The 18,719-nt window shown below is 43.8% G+C and overlaps 1 protein-coding gene and 1 pseudogene across 4 annotated transcripts in view; both read left to right on the top strand.

The window, feature by feature from the left end:
* Window positions 1-18,719, top strand: part of FSTL4 (follistatin like 4) — a 491,509-nt gene that overhangs the window by 130,905 nt on the left and 341,885 nt on the right. The window lies entirely within an intron of this gene.
* Window positions 17,410-17,529, top strand: LOC136642912 (5S ribosomal RNA; annotated as a pseudogene).

Raw genomic sequence — 18,719 nt, 5'->3', positions numbered from 1 at the left:
TGGCATTCTGACATAACCCATTTCTAAAATCAGGAGGTTGCGCATACACATCATGGCTTGTACCCCATAATGGATTTTTCCTCCAGAAACTTGTCCAATCCCCTTTTAAAGGCGTCTAGGCTAGACGCCAGCACCACATCCTGTGGCAAGGAGTTCCACAGACTGACCACACGCTGAGTAAAGAAATATTTTCTTTTGTCTGTCCTAACCCGCCCAACACTCAATTTTAGTTGATGTCCCCTGGTTCTGGTATTATGTGAGAGTGTAAAGAGCATCTCCCTAGCCACTCTGTCCATCCCCTGCATAATTTTGTATGTCTCAATCATGTCCCCCCTCAGGCGCCTCTTTTCTAGGCTGAAGAGGCCCAAACGCCGTAGCCTTTCCTCATAAGGAAGGTGCCCCAGCCCCGTAATAATCTTAGTCGCTCTCTTTTGCACCTTTTCCATTTCCACTATGTCTTTTTTGAGATGCGGGGACCAGAACTGGACACAATACTCCAGGTGTGGCCTTACCATAGATTTGTACAACGGCATTATAATACTAGCCGTTTTGTTCTCAATACCCTTCCTAATGATCCCAAGCATAGAACTGGCCTTCTTCACTGCCGCCGCACATTGGGTCGACACTTTCATCGACCTGTCCACCCCCACCCCAAGATCTCTCTCCTGATCTGTCACAGACAGCTCAGAACCCATCAGCCTATATCTAAAGTTTTGATTTTTTGCCCCAGTGTGCATGACTTTACACTTACTGACATTGAAGCGCATCTGCCATTTTGCTGCCCATTCTGCCAGTCTGGAGAGATCCTTCTGGAGCTCCTCACAATCACTTCTGGTCTTCACCACTCGGAAAAGTTTGGTGTCGTCTGCAAACTTAGCCACTTCACTGCTCAACCCTGTCTCCAGGTCATTTATGAAGAGGTTGAAAAGCACCGGTCCCAGGACAGATCCTGGGGGCACACCGCTTTTCACCTCTCTCCATTGTGAAAATTGCCCATTGACACCCACTCTCTGCTTCCTGGCCTCCAACCAGTTCTCAATCCACGAGAGGACCTGTCCTCTAATTCCCTGACTGTGGAGTTTTTTCAGTAGTCTTTGGTGAGGGACCATGTCAAACGCCTTCTGAAAGTCCAGATATATAACGTCCACGGGTTCTCCCGCATCCACATGCCTGTTGACCTTTTCAAAGAATTCTATAAGGTTTGTGAGGCAAGACTTACCCTTACAGAAGCCATGCTGACTCTCCCTCAGCAAGGCCTGTTCATCTATGTGTTTTGAGATCCTATCTTTGATGAGGCATTCCACCATCTTACCCGGTATGGATGTTAGGCTGACCGGCCTGTAGTTTCCCGGGTCCCCCCTCTTTACCTTTTTAAAAATAGGCGTGACATTTGCTATCCTCCAATCTTCTGGCACCGTGGCCGTTTTGAGGGACAAGTTGCATACCTTAGTCAAGAGGTCTGCAACTTCATTCTTCAATTCCTTAATAACTCTTGGGTGGATGCCATCAGGGCCCGGTGACTTATTGATCTTTAATTTATCAATGAGGTCTGAAACATCTTCTCTTTTAACCTCTATCTGACTTAACTCCTCGGTTAGGAGGGGCCGTTCGGGCAGCGGTATCTGCCCGAGGTCTTCTGCCGTGAAGACAGATGCAAAGAACTCATTTAATTTCTCTGTCATCTCTAAGTCTCCTTTTATCTCCCCTTTCCCTCCCTCACCATCCAGAGGGCCAACCGCTTCTCTGGCGGGTTTCCTGCTTCTAACATATTTGAAGAAGCTTTTCTTATTCCCCTTAATGTTGCTGGCCATTCGTTCCTCATAGTCTCGCTTGGCCTCCAGTATCACCTTCTTACATTTTTTTTGCCACAGTTTATGTTCCTTTTTATTCTCCTCATTAGGGCAAGACTTCCATTTACGGAAGGAAGCTTCCTTGCCCTTCACAGCCTCTCTAACTTGGCTGGTTAGCCATGCGGGCACCCTCCTGGATTTAGTGGAACCCTTCTTTCTTTGCGGTATACACCTCTGCTGGGCCTCTATTATTGTTGTTTTAAGCAGCCTCCATGCACTCTGGAGAGATTGGACTCTTTTTACCCTCCCTTTCAATGTTCCCTTGTTTATTTTTCGAGACCTGGTGGAGATGGTCAGTTTGGTGGTAAATATATACTGAAACTTTCATTAAGGGATTGTTGGTTTCTGAGTTATTGCTCTGTAGCGCAGGTGTATGGAGAGTTCTATACAGTTGTTGCTCTGTGTCACACTACTGATTTCTATTAAGTTCTAGCTTCTGGAAAGCTGACTTTCAAAACTGTGCTATTCTATATGAGCTTTAAATGACAGGAATAGCATACATAACTGACTAATAACAATGCCCACATTGGGCTTCTATGCTTGGCTAAAAATTAGTATTGCTATCAGAAGCTGTTTTATTCTAATCTGACATACAATGCATTAAATTACTAGCTAAGTGCCTATCAAACTAGGAAGTGCCTAGGAAGTTATAAGAATGTTCCAAGACTTCTACAGCCTTACTCCTCACTTTTCTATTTTCATTGTTGCAATTTCAGTGAGTAAAGTGAAGAGTGGAGTCAGTTCTGCTTTTGAAATCTGATCCTATTTTGGCAAACTGGAAAATAACCTTCAGCCCTTGGGGGGGGGGGGAAGAGAATGTTTCTTTGCTTCCCATCCTCCCATCACAGGCACTGCATCCAAGTTAAGGGGCAGTGCTGTTGGGTAAGGGAATAGATGTGTTCATAAGTAACAACCGCTGGCGCATTGAAAAGCCTTACAATGATTGTAAGGCTTTCCTTACATTGGGGCCAGCAGCCTTTACCCAGGGGTAAGGGGAAGAGTTTACCCTTGCCTCTGGCTGAGCCATTGCCACACACAAACCCGCGTTGGATGCAGCACAGGTTCGGATTGCGCCCTAAGTTGCCTAGCACTGAAGCAGCACCAGGTGTTCATAATACTGCCCATGCATTTTCAATAAGCCAGTAATAGTATGTATGTAAGCCATCAATATTAAACCTATATTGCAGGATGGAGAATAATGTAGAGTGCAAATGGAGTACCTGAGATCCAAGAGAGTTTTTCATTCGAGGTGAGAGATGAACTTGAAACTTCCTAGCTCCCATGCTAGCTCAGAATACAACATTTTCCTTGAGAATTTTGTAAGAAATGCAAGAATCAGGGGAGTGGTTATAAGGAATAACATTTTACTAGACGTTGCATATCTAGTTAACCATTGACATTAGGCAGTAAATGAAGGTACTAATACAATTGGTAAAATGGATGCGTTAGTCTTAGTACCAAACTGAATCTGCTAGCTGATTCAGTACCAAACTGAATTCAGTACCAAACTGAATCTGACAATTTCTGCTAGCTTCAGCATTGAAGGAAAGACTGATAACTTCAGAAATTATTTTATTATCATATCACAAATTTTGCAGTCTCTGCAAAAGAAACTTCACAAAAGCAAATGGATATTTGACACTGAACTATTGATCTTGTTCATCTTTTAAAGTAGCCCTTGGAGTGTAAGCACTCACTACCATGGTCAAAGGGTAAAAGACAACTGAAAAATAAGAAAAAGAGAAAGATGGCACTGAAATTAAAAGTGAATGGCAAGGGCTGTGGAAAGAGGTAATGAAAGAAATGAGTTTCAACAGGCTCAGCTTTGAGCAATGACCTACAAGGATTTCATACCATATTTTCAGAAGCATTTAGAGATCCTTTAGCTCTAATAGTTCGATTCTCAGCGTTACTGTGGTCTCTTCCCTGGAGTACAGATAGTTGGATATTTATTGTTAAATAGTGGGTCCATGCAAATAAATGAAAGCCAAGAGATAACAGCTCAACATATTTATTTCATCTTCAGAACAGAACCTAGCAATGAAAACTCAAGGCAAACACCCCTTGCTTTATACCCCTTAGCTCCGCCCAGATTCCCCACAATTGGTGCTGTTGAATCAGTCTCATTCCACCTGACTGGCAGGCTATACTAGAGGGCCAATTGGACTGGTAGGATCTCGATCCACCTCCCAATTGGCAGACCATAAGACGGCCAATCAGTTATGCAGGATTTTGATCCTGCAAAACTTATACATTAAACTTGCATAAATAACATTTATGTTCATAGGTTTTTCATGGCCAGCAATAATCCAACAATTCAACTTATATTTATTCGAGTGAGAAGACCATGGTTGTGTCAAAGAATTAGATCCATGTTGTTAAAAAAGTCCAACGTTTTGTTCTGTTTTTTCAGAACTTCATCAGGGAAATTGCGCCTAGACAGGACAGGCTCTCTAGCAACATGTCCTGTCTAGGCGCATTTTCCCTAATGAAGTCCTGAAAAAAACAAAACAAAATGTTGGACTTTTTTAACAACATGGATCTAATTCTTTGACACAACCATGGTCTTCTCACCTGAAGAAATATATGTTAAATTGTTGAGTTGGATATTTCTTTAAGTCTGTGTAATGTGCTCCAATGCCATGACAAGGCCTAACTAAGAAAAATATACATACATTAGCTTACTTAATAGGCTCATTGGGTGGCCAACAAAGCTTTAAATTTGGGTACTTGGCATTAAATTAAGTTCTAAAAGACAATGTCTTTCCAAGAGTTGATGATCTGATTATATCATGAAGTAATAGTATTTGGTTGTCTTCCAAGGTTTGCTTCTCCTCGAGAAAAAGGTCTGTCCTTTAGAAGAATCTTTAGGAAAAAAAATCTTAGAATATAATCCTTCCTTGTTATTTGTGTAGTTCCAGCAATAGGGCTGCATGATATTCTAATGCTGATTTAAAATATTTATATCTGGCTCGTCCTCTTAGGTCATCAGAGAAGGCCTTTTTACAAGTGCCGCCGCCTAGGGAGGTACGTGGGGCGGCTGCAAGAAATAGGGCCTTCTCAGTAGTGGCACCAACGCTATGGAACTCCCTTCCCCTTGACTTAAGAATGGCTCCCTCTCTTGAGACCTTTCGGCAAGGCCTGAAGACCCTTCTGTTTAAACAAGCCTTCTGAGTTCTCGGCCTTTTAACATCTTTTTAACATCTTTTAATATTTTTACAGGCCTGATTCTTTTATGACTTGCTGCTGCTCTATGCGCTTTTTACCTAGTTTTTATTCTGACTGCTGTTTTTTATGATGTGTTAATATGTTTTTAAATTATGTTTTTAATATGTTGTAAGCCGCCTTGAGTCCCTTCGGGGAGAAAGGCGGGGTAAAAATAAAGTTATTATTATTATTATTATTATTTATTATCCCTTTTTCCTTTCAACAGAGGTGTGCAAGGTTCTGCCAGCTTATTAGGGCTCCATTGGATTTGCAGATAAACAATAATGTTTAACTCCATGCTGTGAAAACCTTCATAAGTTCGTTTTGTGCTTCTTTGCAAGGCAAGAAGGCAGCTAAGATTCTTTTCTAGTCAGCTGGCAACTCATTCATCTCTTTTTTCCCTAGGGACAAAACAAATGAAAAAACAAAAACAAAAAACAAAACCCTGAGTATGATTACATAGCAGACATTGGTTTCATGAGGGAAAAAAAATCACTTGGCCTACAGTGGGAAGTGGTCTAATTCACCACGCTTTCTCCCCACATGCTTGTCCTGCATTTTTTAACTACCTTAGTAGGAGGAAGGGAACCCAGCAGCAGTAAGGGTTGAAGTCATTTGTTCATGGAAGCAATGACAGCTTTCCACCACTCAGCCCAAGGGGTCAGCCCAGTTTGTGATTTTAAAAGTGAAAAAAAGTTTTAATGGTTTAATTATATGCATGATCAAGATCCTGTTTTGTGTATGGTGGTCAGCAAATATGCAGAACTTTGTGTATGTGTCAGTGAAAACTACAGAAAAATTTTAGCATGTACAGGCAGCTCTCAATTAACGTGGTGTTAATTTGCACATTTTCAAAACTGCATGATTTACAAATTAATACTAGAAGTCTTATTTACGCTGGCAGTTTTCAAAATAAAGCTATGTGGTGGGAAGCACAGGATTGGGCTGTGAGTAAGCCAGAAGAACAATAAAGGTGTTGAATGGAGGAAATCCTCTCAACTATGGGATCAGGTAGAATTTCATATGAGTGAAGGATAAGGTGTAGTAAAGGAATCCCTTTATCTTTGGGGAATAATTATGTCCAATTCGGAATCAATTTGTTTGATTTGTCTATTACATATTTGTCTTTAGCATTTTACTTTCTACAAGGTGCAACATCTTACAAATAATTTGATGACCAGGTCTTATTCTGATTAATGTAGATGGGCAAGGAAAAGATTTTTGTTGCCTAATAGTTTTGATTAACACGCAGCCTAATTCATGCAGCCCGTACATGAATTGTATTAGGTTCAGTAAATTTCTATTTGGATATTCAAACCAATGCTCCAGGATCATGTTTAAAAAGGAAGAAGATTTAATTTCCTCATCTGTCCACTTTAGAAAGAGAAAATAACAATTCCTCATTTTATTCAGTGAGGAATAATGATTATAAGTTATTTTCTCTCTGCTATTGAATGGTGCTTGTTTTACCAGTTTCAAACTGTCATTCCAGGCTTGTCTCGTTGCCTGGTTCTGTATTAGCAGCTGTGCCTTCTACCAATTTCATTTTGATGTCTCTGCTTTATGACAATGTTACTCAATGTTCTGTTTATGGCTGCAAGCAATATTTGCTGCTTGTGAATTGTTGTCATCTGTATATTTGTAAAATGGTATACATGATAGAACAGAAAGTGATGTTTACCATTCATCAGTCACTGTTTGGCCAAAGGCTGCTTTCACAGAAAACACCTTAGTGTAACACGCTAATGATCTTGGTAGACAATTGCTGGATGAGTTGGACCCGATTTTCATTTACCACTTGTGGCTTGGGAACCACTTCCTGATAGCAAAATTGCAACTGTGCTTTAGGGCCTGATCCGGAACCCTCTGTGCTGGCTGGCCCTCCACCAGTGTTGAGTGTCACAAAGGTGCCATAAGGCACACCTGTAACACTCAGTGCTGGGTCAGTGCTGCACCAGCTCAGCACCATTTTGCGTTGAGCCAGCACTGGCTGGAGGCTCACTGCCTGGAGCAAGGTGAGCTCCAGGTGGTGGAGAGGTGAGTCGGGGCAGGGGGTAAGGTGTTTCCGGCTGAGCGGGAAGCGGAGTGGGGAGAGAGCGGGGTAGGAGGGGGCCAAGACTGGCGGAACCCTGCTCCACTGGATCCAGAATCCCACATCAAGCCTCCCAGCCTGACATGGGGTCTCTCAACTCTGCTCTGGCTAAATAGCCAGCACAAGGTTGAATAGCCCCATTGCGGGGCATGCTCCCTTGCCCAGGGGCAGGGGACGAATGCCCCTTTCCCCCAAGGAGCCGCCAGCGACTGCCCAGAGTGCTCAAGATGCTATGGTCACCATTTTGGCACTATTGCTCCTCTAGGTACCAGGTAGCTCAGGATTGGTCTCTTAGCAGCTGAAAACAAGAACGATGTGGGCAGGTCTTGCACCCAGGCTAATGATTCCTATGTGCAGTGTTATCAGAGCCATATGGGATCACATTGCAGGAATGCAGTTCTTGTGCCACAAGCAGTAAGTGTGTGTGCAGACTCACAGCCCAATCCTGAGCTGCCCGGGGTGCGCGGCTGCAGCAGCGCTGAGAACGGCTGCCACTACATCCTGCACATCTCAGCCTGCCGTGGGCAGTGCCTTTTGTCCCCTTCTCCCAGGTAAGGGAAGCAGCCCCGCAATGGGACTACTCACTTTATCGCCAACCAAAAGGTCGGCCGTAAGGTAAAGCCGTTCGTGTAGGGCGCTGAGCCCTACACGAACGGACAGGATCCTGTGGAGCGGAGCTCCAGTGTACCCACCTCTCTGCCTCCCTGCTCCCTTTCCCCAGCACACCTCCCACCTGTGCTCTCTCCTCCCCCCACCTCCCCGTCATGCCTCCTCTCTGCCCTCTCTCCACCCTCCACCAGCCTCCCCCTTCCCAGAATGCCTCCTCCCCGCCCCCTCCCTGCCCTTGCTTACTGTGCCGCAGCTCAGCGGAGTTGAAACTGCCTAGCAGAGGCTGGGCGCCCGCCTAGTACGAGCCTGGCGCTACCCCAGTGCTAGGTTCACGGGCGGTAGCCTGGTGGTAGAACTCGCAGGCGTGCCTTACTGCACGTTTGTGACAGTGTGCGGTGGCACAAAGTCGCTGTGCTGAGCTCAGGATTGGGCTCTCAACAAGCATTGAATCTGTGGTCCAGTTGTGCTTTGCTTGTGTTCATTATACCCCTACAAAGCTGCTCAGTCAACTAGAAGTTTCAGAATGACATAGGTGAGCTTTGGTTTGGGCCTGTGCACAATAATTAACAATTATTTCACTTGCAAATTCAAGTAACTCACATCTCATTACATTAAAATGACTTTAAGATATTGGCTGTGATCTTCCTGAATTTTTCCCATACCTATTAATAGTTCAGGAGTCAGTCATAATAAATCTTCATCTGCATATATATAGACAGTGTTCTAAAAATGGTCTGCAAAATATTTTCTCCTTGTACCAACTAAACATTGTTCTGAATTCCATATGAAACAGACTTTATTTCCGTAATTCACGATTGGCAAGTTTATTTATTTACAATTATTGAACTCCAGACTTTCCCCTCCCAGGAGGGAAGCTGGTCGCGCAGCTGATAAAAACAATAAGGGCCCAACTCTGTTGAGCTACTGCGCTGCTCAAATGTGCATGCTCTTGGCTGCAGAATGTGATCTGCCATTCGGCACAGCCAGCTCTCGCCACGAGCAGTAAGTGGACACAGCGGTGATATCTAAATGAACCCCAGCATCAGTAAGTCAGTGCAGTGGTAGGGCAGGGAGTGGGAGGAACTGAGATTAGAGGAGGAGGAGCAGAGTGGAGGCTGGGGTGGGAAAGGGGTTTGCCACATCTGGGAATGGGAGGTATCAGCAGCTATAGCTCCACCGATATCCTACCCCCCTTCCCAGCCTCAACCACCTACCCATGTCCACTCAGACCTGTGCCAGAAAAACAGCTGGCACAGTTCTGAGTAGATCCATCAGGGCAGTGAAGCTTACCCTGAGGCAAGGAAACAAATATTCCCTTACCTCAAGGAGGCCTTTGTGGGTTGAAACCTCTCCACTTGATGCAGCATTCCCCTCATTGGTGTGGCTGCATCAGCGCCAGGGGAGTTGAACTGGATTTGGCTGTAAGTTGAATATTACTTTGAATATTACTTTGTATGTTCAGGTCATGCCTTGTTATCCACTGGGGGTGGATAAAAAAAATCAGTAGATACCAGATCAGTGAAAAAATAGCTTTCAAGACCTTCCATGTTTCTTGCTCTTCCATTGTCACCCCAGAATGCATTGGTATAGACCAGGGGTGCTCACACTTTTTTGGCTCGAGAGCTGCTTTGAAACCCAGCAAGGCCTGGAGATCTACCAGAGTTTTTTTACAATGTTCGCGCCATCATAACATATAACATTTATGTGTACAATGTATGTTGGTGTACCTTGCATAACTGCATGAGCCAATATTGCACAACACAACATAATTAACTATAAACATTTTTATAGTTTATAAATAAACAATATTTTATTGTTTTATAACAATATATTTTATTTATTTTACAATAACAATACATTTTATTTATTTTAAAATTGTAATTACTTGTAATTACTTTGTAATGCCTGAGCTTGCCCCAAACCCCCCAGGGCACACCTGAGGACTGTTAGTGGCACACTAGGGTGGTCTAGCCAAGCCATCCTTCTTACTCAGGCTTAAGTGGCTGGGGGGGGGATAGATGAATGAGGGCCAGGGGAATGGATCTTGAGTGGATGGGACAAGTGGGGGGGCACTGTACAGGGGGGCACAAGTGGGGGGCAGAGTGAGTGGGGCAAGAAGGCAAGAGGGGAACAGGGACTTTTCCAAGCCAGGAACCCCCCCCCCCATTGAACTTTCCTCCCCAGTGTCTGATTTGGGAGCCCACCACCACCATCTTCCTCATCCTCACCCTGGTCCAACTTTGTATCCGAAGTCTGCCCCGTATGCCCACCTCTCTCTGGGTCTCGGCTCCACCCCAGGCCGGCAGCGCCTCCTGGCCGCCGCCCAAGCAGTGCCGTGCGCCCCCCGGCTCAGTGGCGCATGGATCGCCAGCCTCAGTGACCCAAGCGCCCAGCTCACAATCGCCTCCTGTGACTGCCTTGAGTCCCACAAAAGAAGAAAGGGGGAAAACAGATCAACACACACACACACACACACACAGACACATTTGGCAAGGCTGACGAAAGCTAACAGCACAAGAAATATGCCAGTTGTGCTTCTCCTTAATGCTAAAGCAGCCCCCCTTCTCTCCTCCCACCATCCAGATGTTTTTTGTGTCTGATGGCCTGGAAGAGCCACATGTTTTCCCAAATCCTGACAACAAGATGTAGGCAGCAAAATGTGCATTTATTGCAAATATGCTTGTAAGAAGAGGACAGCCCCACCCCACATACACACAAAACAGCCCCACCACACAAAAAACACACACACACACCATCCCCACCATCACCCCTCCACACAAACCCCACTACCACCACACACACAAAACAGCTCCACCCCCACCCCACTCACAAAACACCTCCAACACCATCCCCAACACACACACCTCACCCCCACCACCCCCACTGCACGCACACAAAACACACACTCCACCACACACACACCCCACCCCACCCACACACACACACAAAACACCCCCACCATCACCACGCTGACTACACACACACACACACACACACACACACACACACACACACACACACACAACTGGCCACAGATGGACCCAAGAAGGCAGATGCCATTGTCACCCGCCCGCCCCACTTCAAGCTCTCACCTCCTGGGGAGAGCCCGCAGAAAGGGGGGGTGGCAGCGCCCACAACTTCGCGGCCGGCCCGGAGGCATCAACAGAGATTTCAAACATCCGCTCACGGGACCAGAAAGGGCGGCCCTCCCCATCCAGGCATGGGCAGACCCGGGAACGCTGCCTAGAGAAACGAAATGCCTAGACCACGGGGGGTGGGTGGCGGGGGGAGCCCCTCCCCTCGGGTCCGCTCCTTCCTCCTCCTCCTCCTCCTCAGGCATGCTGCTGCCGGGCTGCGCTCCCTCCTCCCAGGCTGTCCTCGGCTCTGCAGACTCCCGCGGCTTCCTCCTCTTCCTCTTCCGGCGTCACCTTCTCTGATGCCCCCCAAGGAAGCCCCGCAGCCAGCGTGGGGTGGAGGAGGGAGCCTGCCAGGCGCCCGAAGCTGCCCGACCAGGCTCGGCCCCGATCCTCCGCCCTGCGGCCAGCGTGATCCTCGTGCGCCTTGAGCAGCCTCGCCTCGCAGGCTCGGGGGCTCCTGTGAGGGGGCAGAGTTGGGGGGGAGCCCGGCTGGGTGACTGTGGCTTGCTAGCCCTCTGTGTGTGTGTGTGTGTGTGTCAGTGCCTACAGACAGGGCTCCGCGATCGACTAACTTTTGCCTCGGGATCGACCGGTAGATCCTGATCGATGTACTGAGCACCCCTGGTATAGACACTATACCACATTCAGCCATTAGATAAGGTGAATAATTGAATCTAATGAATGAAAATTATATTATAATGGAATCTAATGGAATGAAATTATTTAACAGCACAAAGGTAGGAAATTGGATTTTGGTGCTTTTTTAAGTTATTACAAGGCATTTAAAGGTGGACCTCAGTTTCAATAGTAAGTCAGATCAGTGGATACCATATCAGTGGATACCAAGGTTCCACCTGTAATTTTTTCCCATGTTGTACAGCTGGACAGAGAGTCTAACTTTTTAACATCTAGCTTTCTAGAGCAGAAACACCTCAAAAGTTTTAACTTTATAACTTGGCATTCTTCAGTTTTGGGTTGTTCATTTTTATTAAGTCATGTGTACTCTGAAGTTTGAACTGTATTTGCTCTGCAAAAACTACACGGTCCAAGAATGTATTAGAGAGTAGCTACAAATGTCTTGGAATAATCAAGCAGAGAGACTGAGAGCTGAAGGAGATATGATCGAAGGAGAACCATGATTAGGATCACCTCTAGTTTGGGTTTTGTTTTTGGTTTGCCAGCAGTCCCAGGTGGCTCAGATTCAAAGAGAACAGATTTAATCCTTTGGATATAATATATTAATGGATGACTGGAATCAAATTTGGAATATAAATATTAAGATAACTAAAGCAGTGACTTTTAAAGAGAATTTATATAAAATGTTTTATAGATGGTATTTAACACCAGAGAAGTTAGCGAAAATGTACTCTGGGTTATCAAATAAGTGTTGGAAATGTAATGAGCTAGAAGGAACTTTTTATCATATGTGGTAGACATGTGAAAAAGCAAAGAAATATTGGAAAATGATACATAAAGTGTTGCAAGAGATATTGCATTGTGTATTACCATTCAAACCAGAAATATTCCTCCTAAATGTGACATCAGAAATTAAAGATCAACCTAAGAAACACCTTATTGTAAATATTGTTACAGCGGCAAGAATATTGTTTGCGCAAAAATGGAAATCTATAGATGTACCAACTAAAGAAGATTTAATAGATAAAATCTATGAAGTAGCAGAAATGGAAGTTTTAACAGAAAGAATGAAAGAGAGAGATTTAGATAGAGTAAAAAAATATTGGAAGTTTTTTTTTTATGATTGGGTAGATAAATCTAGTTAGATAAAATTGAGTGTTTCGTAAAAATTAATTTTTCTATATTGATAAATATGTGAACCTTTGTATTGATGATTACTGTGTTGTTGTTTTTTTGCGTTAACTGAATGATGTATGTTGGAATCTGGGGCCAACCCTTATGTGTAACCTGTGTTGTACCCTACCCAAAGTTAAGCCTATTTCCTTTCCTGTGTCTGTAATGAATGAATAAAATATATTAAAAAAAGAGAGAGAGAGAACAGATTTAATCCTTTTCTTCCCTCTTTTCTCATTGTAAAATTTATCCTTTCCCAAACTAGCTCTGTGGACCAGTGGGAGAGAGAGATCATAGGATGATATGGTTGAAGACCCTGTTCCAGGGTACCCATTACAGCTTCTTGGGGGCTGCTAATTGTTTTTTACTTTTTAAAAGTAGGTGACTCTAATATGGATCTCCAATGTTAACATCCGCTTTGGCCATGAATCTTTGTCCATAAATGTATCTGTCAGATTTTTCTACGCATAATGGGTGAAGTATTTCTAGCATAATTTTATATAGCTTTTCAGACTGTATTCACTGGTTATAAATCAGGCATGCTGTCCTCCTTTTCCAATTCTCAGTGTCCTTAAATTAATATGGGGACTGATAACACCCTGTCACTCTTCGTTGAGACTCTTGTTATCTCTTTTCAATGGAACTGTGACATGTTGTTGTCCTCTTTCCTCTCCTTTTTAGATAAAATAATTTTATGTGGTAGGAAGCAGGAGCTAGATTTTGTCTTTTTCTTGAAACAAGTGCATTTCTGTTTTTTAAAAAAATCATCTAAATTTTTGCCCTCCATTTGTGTAATAAACAGAAGAAATGAGAACCATTTAACAATTAAAAAGTTGAACTTGTCACATCTCAGATATTTTACCTATCCTTTCATGATGCAGTGACAAAAAAAATGCATATTCTGATTTGCCAGCTGAGCAACAACCAAGCTGAATTTGCATATGACTAAATTTATATTTCTTTGAAGCATAAATTTACCTGCAGAATAAATCATAAATATGAATTGCTAAGAGAAGATGGAAGCTTCCTTATCAGAACTGCTAGTTTATTATCCTTAGTATCAATGTAAATTATACATGCTTAATATGAAAGGGGCATGCAAGATACTAAAGTTCACCTACTATTCTTTACAGGTAATTAATGTGCAGTTCATGGAGGATAGCATTTTGATGGCTTAGGTATGATATATGCAAGCCATTACCCATTGAATTCAGTGGCTAAGTAGTCATTGATTTTTTATGGAGTTGGATTGCACCCTGTGTGCTTATGGTATATAGAAAAAAAGTAAGACAAATTCATGACTAGAATTAGAAGCTGTAAAGAGTACCCTAACAATAATAACATGAGTGCTCTGTGCTTCTACGCATGAGAAATTCCATGCTCAGTCAGAAAGGATTTGATATTCTTGTCTCAGCTGCCTGTGCAGATATCGTTCTATGGTTGTGCAGGTGCATTTAAAAATAACTTGCAGCAATTGGTGACAGTTCAACACAGAATAACCACTGATTTCATTAGACTTACAGCCTAATCCTAAACCAACTCCTACCAGCGGGAAGAGCATGCGCATAGTCACAAACTTTCCATAAAGTGCATTGCGACTGCACGGAGACCTGTGCTGCCAACAAAGAGGCCCACACTGGCAGGCCTCCACCAGCATCAGAGCAGTACCTGTCGATCTAGATAATACCAACACCAGGAGGTAGAAAGGCTGGAGGAGGGAGTGTTTCGGAGTGGTGGGAAGGCAGTTCAGGCCTGGGAGGAGGTGGGGCCAATGAAGGAGGCCTCTACCACATCCTAATCAGCCTCTTGCGCCTGAAAGCCCTAAATGTGATTTCTTGGTTCTGTGCCAGTGATTGAGCTGGTGCGGCTCTGAGTAAACCCATAGAGGCTTCCAGGGCTTGACACAGGGTAAGGGAGCGAATGTTGCCTTACCCCAAGGAGACCTCAAGCTGCCTTTTTGCCTGTGTTCAATACGACAGCCATTTTGGCACTGCTGTATTGTGCCATGGGGAGCCCAGATAGGATGGAGTTGTTAGTCGTGCCTTTTTTAATGGACCTTTTTTAGTTGTGCCTTTTTTTGTTACCAGCTATTGCTTTCAGTGGTGTTATTTAGCAAATTCTTATACCTCTTCTTTGATGGAACAGGGATTTGCTTCTAAAAATAAATATGAACATGTTACAGATTTGAATAATGCATTTTATTATTTGTGTGTTGTATTTTGGATGTAGAATATACGCACCCTTATTGGTCTCCTTTTTGAACATTTGACTCTTGGGAATTTTGGTACTATATGTGGCTGAAATGTGATGAAAAGTGTTGTCAGTTGATGCCCAGTACTCCATAAAGCGGTTCCTTTAAATCAGGGCTTTCTAAACCCTAGCCTGGGGGTCAGCTCCTGGATTTGGGGAAAGCCCTCTGCTTTGTGAGTAGAGCTTACTCTTCTGCCTTCACACCATGTGTATTCTCAGTAGATCTGGGCAGTTGCATCTGCCTGGACGTCCTGTTGCACAGCCTTCTGGGATGCAAGGAAACAGACCTGACTGCCCAGAGCATCCCAGTGAGATCTACTGAGAATATTTGTGGCTCAGAGGCAGAGAGGTAAGCTCAGATCTGAATGGGGACTGCTCTTTTGATGGACGTAAGTCCCGAGTTTGGTGACCACTGCTTTACATAACCAGAGTAGCCCAGCTTCCATTCCCTTACTGAATATGGCCGTGACTGAACCCTTACTTAACTTTGTGCCCAGGTATAGCAGCACGTGCTATGATAAGCTATAAGCAGTGCGTTTGACACAGTCCCTCACCAAAGGCTGCTGAGAAAACTCTCCAGTCAGGGAATTAGAGGGCAGGTCCTCTCTTGGATTAGGAACTGATTGAGGTCCAGGAAGCAGAGAGTGGGTGTCAATGGGCAATTTTCACAATGGAGGGAGGTGGATAGTGGAGTGCCCCAAAGATCTGTCCTGGGACCTGTTCATAAATGACCTGGAGACAGGTCTGAGCAGCGAGTTGGCCAGGTTTGCAGATGACACCAAACTTTTCCAAGTGGTGAAGACCAGAAGTGATTGTGAAGGATCTCTCCAAATTGGGAGACTGGGCAGCAAAATGGCAAATGCGTTTCAGTGTAAGTAAGTGTAAAGCCATGCACATTGGGGCAGAGAATCAAAACTTTACATATGGGTTCTGAGCTGTCTGAGACAGATCAGGAGAGAGATCTTGGGGTGCTGGCGGACAGCTCGATGAAAGTGTCAACCCAATGTGTGGTGGCAGTGAAGAAGGCCAATTCTATGCTTGGGATCATTGGGAAAGGCATTGAGAATAAGACAGCTAATATTGTAATGCCATTGTACAAATCGATGGTTAGGCCACACCTGGAGTATTGTGTCCAGTTCTGGTCGCTGCATCAAATATCAAATATCAAAAAGGATATAGTGGAGATGGAAAAGGTGCAAAAGAGAGCAACCAAAATATTTTTTTACCCAGTGTGTAATTAGTTTGTGGGACTCCTTGCCACAGGATATAGTGATGGCATCTTGCCTGGAAGGCTTTAAGAGGGGATTGGACAAATTTCTGGAGGAGAAGTTCATTACGGGTTACAAGTCATAGTAGGTATGTGCAAGCTCTTGATTTTAGAGGCAGGCTGCATCTGATTGCCAGATGCAGGGGAGGGCACCCGGACTCAGGTTGTGTCAATTGTCTTGTGTGCTCCCTGGGGCATTTGGTGGGCCACTGTGAGATACAGGAAGCGGGGCTCTTCTTATGTTCACCCCAGGGCAGACAAATGAGCTTGTGATGGCCTTATGGGTTACAAGGCTTAGGATCTGAGTAGTCGATTGCATCTGCCCCATACCTAAGCTCTGCTATAGAGGTCCTCTCCTGGGTGAACTACCTGCAGAGCAGGATATGAGCAGGGAGAGGGCAGTAGCAATGTCCTGCTTCCCTCCTCAATACCAAGTTCCAGCACTAGATGGAGAGTTCAAGGACACAGTCCTAACCACGTTTACTCAGAAGTAAGTTCTATTTTGTCCAATGGGATTTACCCTTAGGAAAGTGGGCTTAGGATTGCAGCCTAAATCCTTTTCAGTCCTCATGGGTGTAGTGGGGCTGTGGGATTTTGTATGGTCTCTTTTTCTGACTGCTTTCTTCTTTTGCAGCTGTTTAAATAGCTTTTACTGTGTTTTTATGAGGATTTTTTATTGTAAACTGACGGACATTAAATTCAGTTGTAAAAGTGAATGTCCTTCCAACAGATGACAGTCTGGTTATATTGAGTCTAATAATAGCAGTGTCTCATTGCTTGCGAAAGTACAGAATTTCATTGTCTCCTAAGATTGTCAGCTTTTGCACACTGCCCCTTTATACAAAGGCATTGCATCACACAAGGTGGAAAGGACTGCTATCAGGGCAAAAGCAATAAAAAGTGTTTTGACACCCTAAAGACTGCTACAGGCATGAGCTTTTGAAATCTAGAACAGTGTTTCTCAATGTTTGTTCCCTGCCATACCACTTCACATGGTCCACCTATCAGAAGTACAACCAGAAGTGACTGGTGTTAATGTCATCACCAGTGACGTCTGGATTTGGAAGCCCAGTCTGGAATTCTTCAGAAGCTGTTGTTGGACACAGAAATCATCTTCATGACAAGAAGATTGCACACTCAAATATATTCATGAAAGCCTTTATATTTGTAATACAAAATATACCGATTGAGAACAGCAACTGTTACCCTGCACATGCCTGATCTTGTCTGATCTCGGAAGCTAAGCAGGGTCAGGCCTGGTTAGTGCTTTGATGGGAGACCGCCTGGGAATACCAGGTGCTGTAGGCTTATACCATAGTCTTTCAAGACTGAAGGATGCCAACCATACCGATTGAATTTCAGAAGTGTCCTACTTTTTACATATGGAAAGATATTAATTAGATATAGATTGGATTGTACACAATCTTTAAAAATCAAAGTTAAGAACTTTGAAATTCCATTAATTTCAGTGGGGGAAAAGTGAAGTTTGTGCTTCATTCTTCTGCTAAAACCAGAATTTAAATATGCTTAACTTGTCTGAATCATGCCTGTTGTATTTAGTATGTGTTAAAGAAAAGCACTTTCACAGTCTTCTTCCTGCTAAGATACATGCAGCTCCATTTTCCAGGCAGAATTCATCTGAGAATTAGCACCTCCTCAGTGAAGAAGACAGACTCTTTCCTGTCATGCTACTTATAATATAATGTTGTATGCTAGTGCAGGCCATATTTGGTAAATTTAATTAATGTTAAAAAGTAGCTTGTTTTGTAAGATGGTTAATTTTTAACCTAAGTAAATTCCTTTCTTTAAGACTAATAAATTAAATGAATTATATCTTTTTCATGCTGTGTGGTGGGGCTCATAAATCCTCCAAGCAGTTAGCTAGTAGTTTCACTTGATTACCTTTTCCATTACTGTTTTTTATCATCCTTGCAGGAGTGGGGGAATTCATTCAGCTTTAATAACATGAGAGAAATATTGACGAAAGGCTTGTTTAATTAGTGAACTACATCCTGGATGTCGTTCTTGTCTCAGAGGCGGAGAAGTGACCTGATAGGCCTTTCTGGTGCCTTGACTGATGAGACAGAGACATTTCTCTTTACACATTCAAGTGTACTTCAGACAGCTGTGTGACTTCTTTATGCAGGCCTGCCTTGTTCAGTTGTAAATAGCTGTCACATGAATGAGCAGGCCTTCAGAGCTACTTTACCTAATATACCAGATGACCGAGGTCAGGAGTTCAGGAGAAAGCTATTACTCACCTGTTCATTAATTAAGTGTGCTTTTTGGAAATCCTCTTCTGAGGCTGCTCTTTGTAAGTGTGTTTTCCCCTGTTGGGAAATGCAGAGCAGAGCAGTCTTTGTCTCTGATACAGCTTCTCTATACAGAGCCTTTATATGCAAAAACATTGGGGCTCTATTAACAGCTCAGAACAAAGTCAGCTATTCAGAAGGCAAGCAACCTGCTGCAACCCCCATTCCCTGTGCCTGAGAGTTACT

The sequence above is a fragment of the Tiliqua scincoides genome, chromosome 2 (genome assembly GCF_035046505.1).
Source record: "Tiliqua scincoides isolate rTilSci1 chromosome 2, rTilSci1.hap2, whole genome shotgun sequence".
Taxonomy (NCBI): Eukaryota; Metazoa; Chordata; class Lepidosauria; order Squamata; family Scincidae; genus Tiliqua; species Tiliqua scincoides.
Note: the sequence above shows the minus strand (reverse complement) of the source record. Positions and strands in the feature narration are given on the sequence as shown.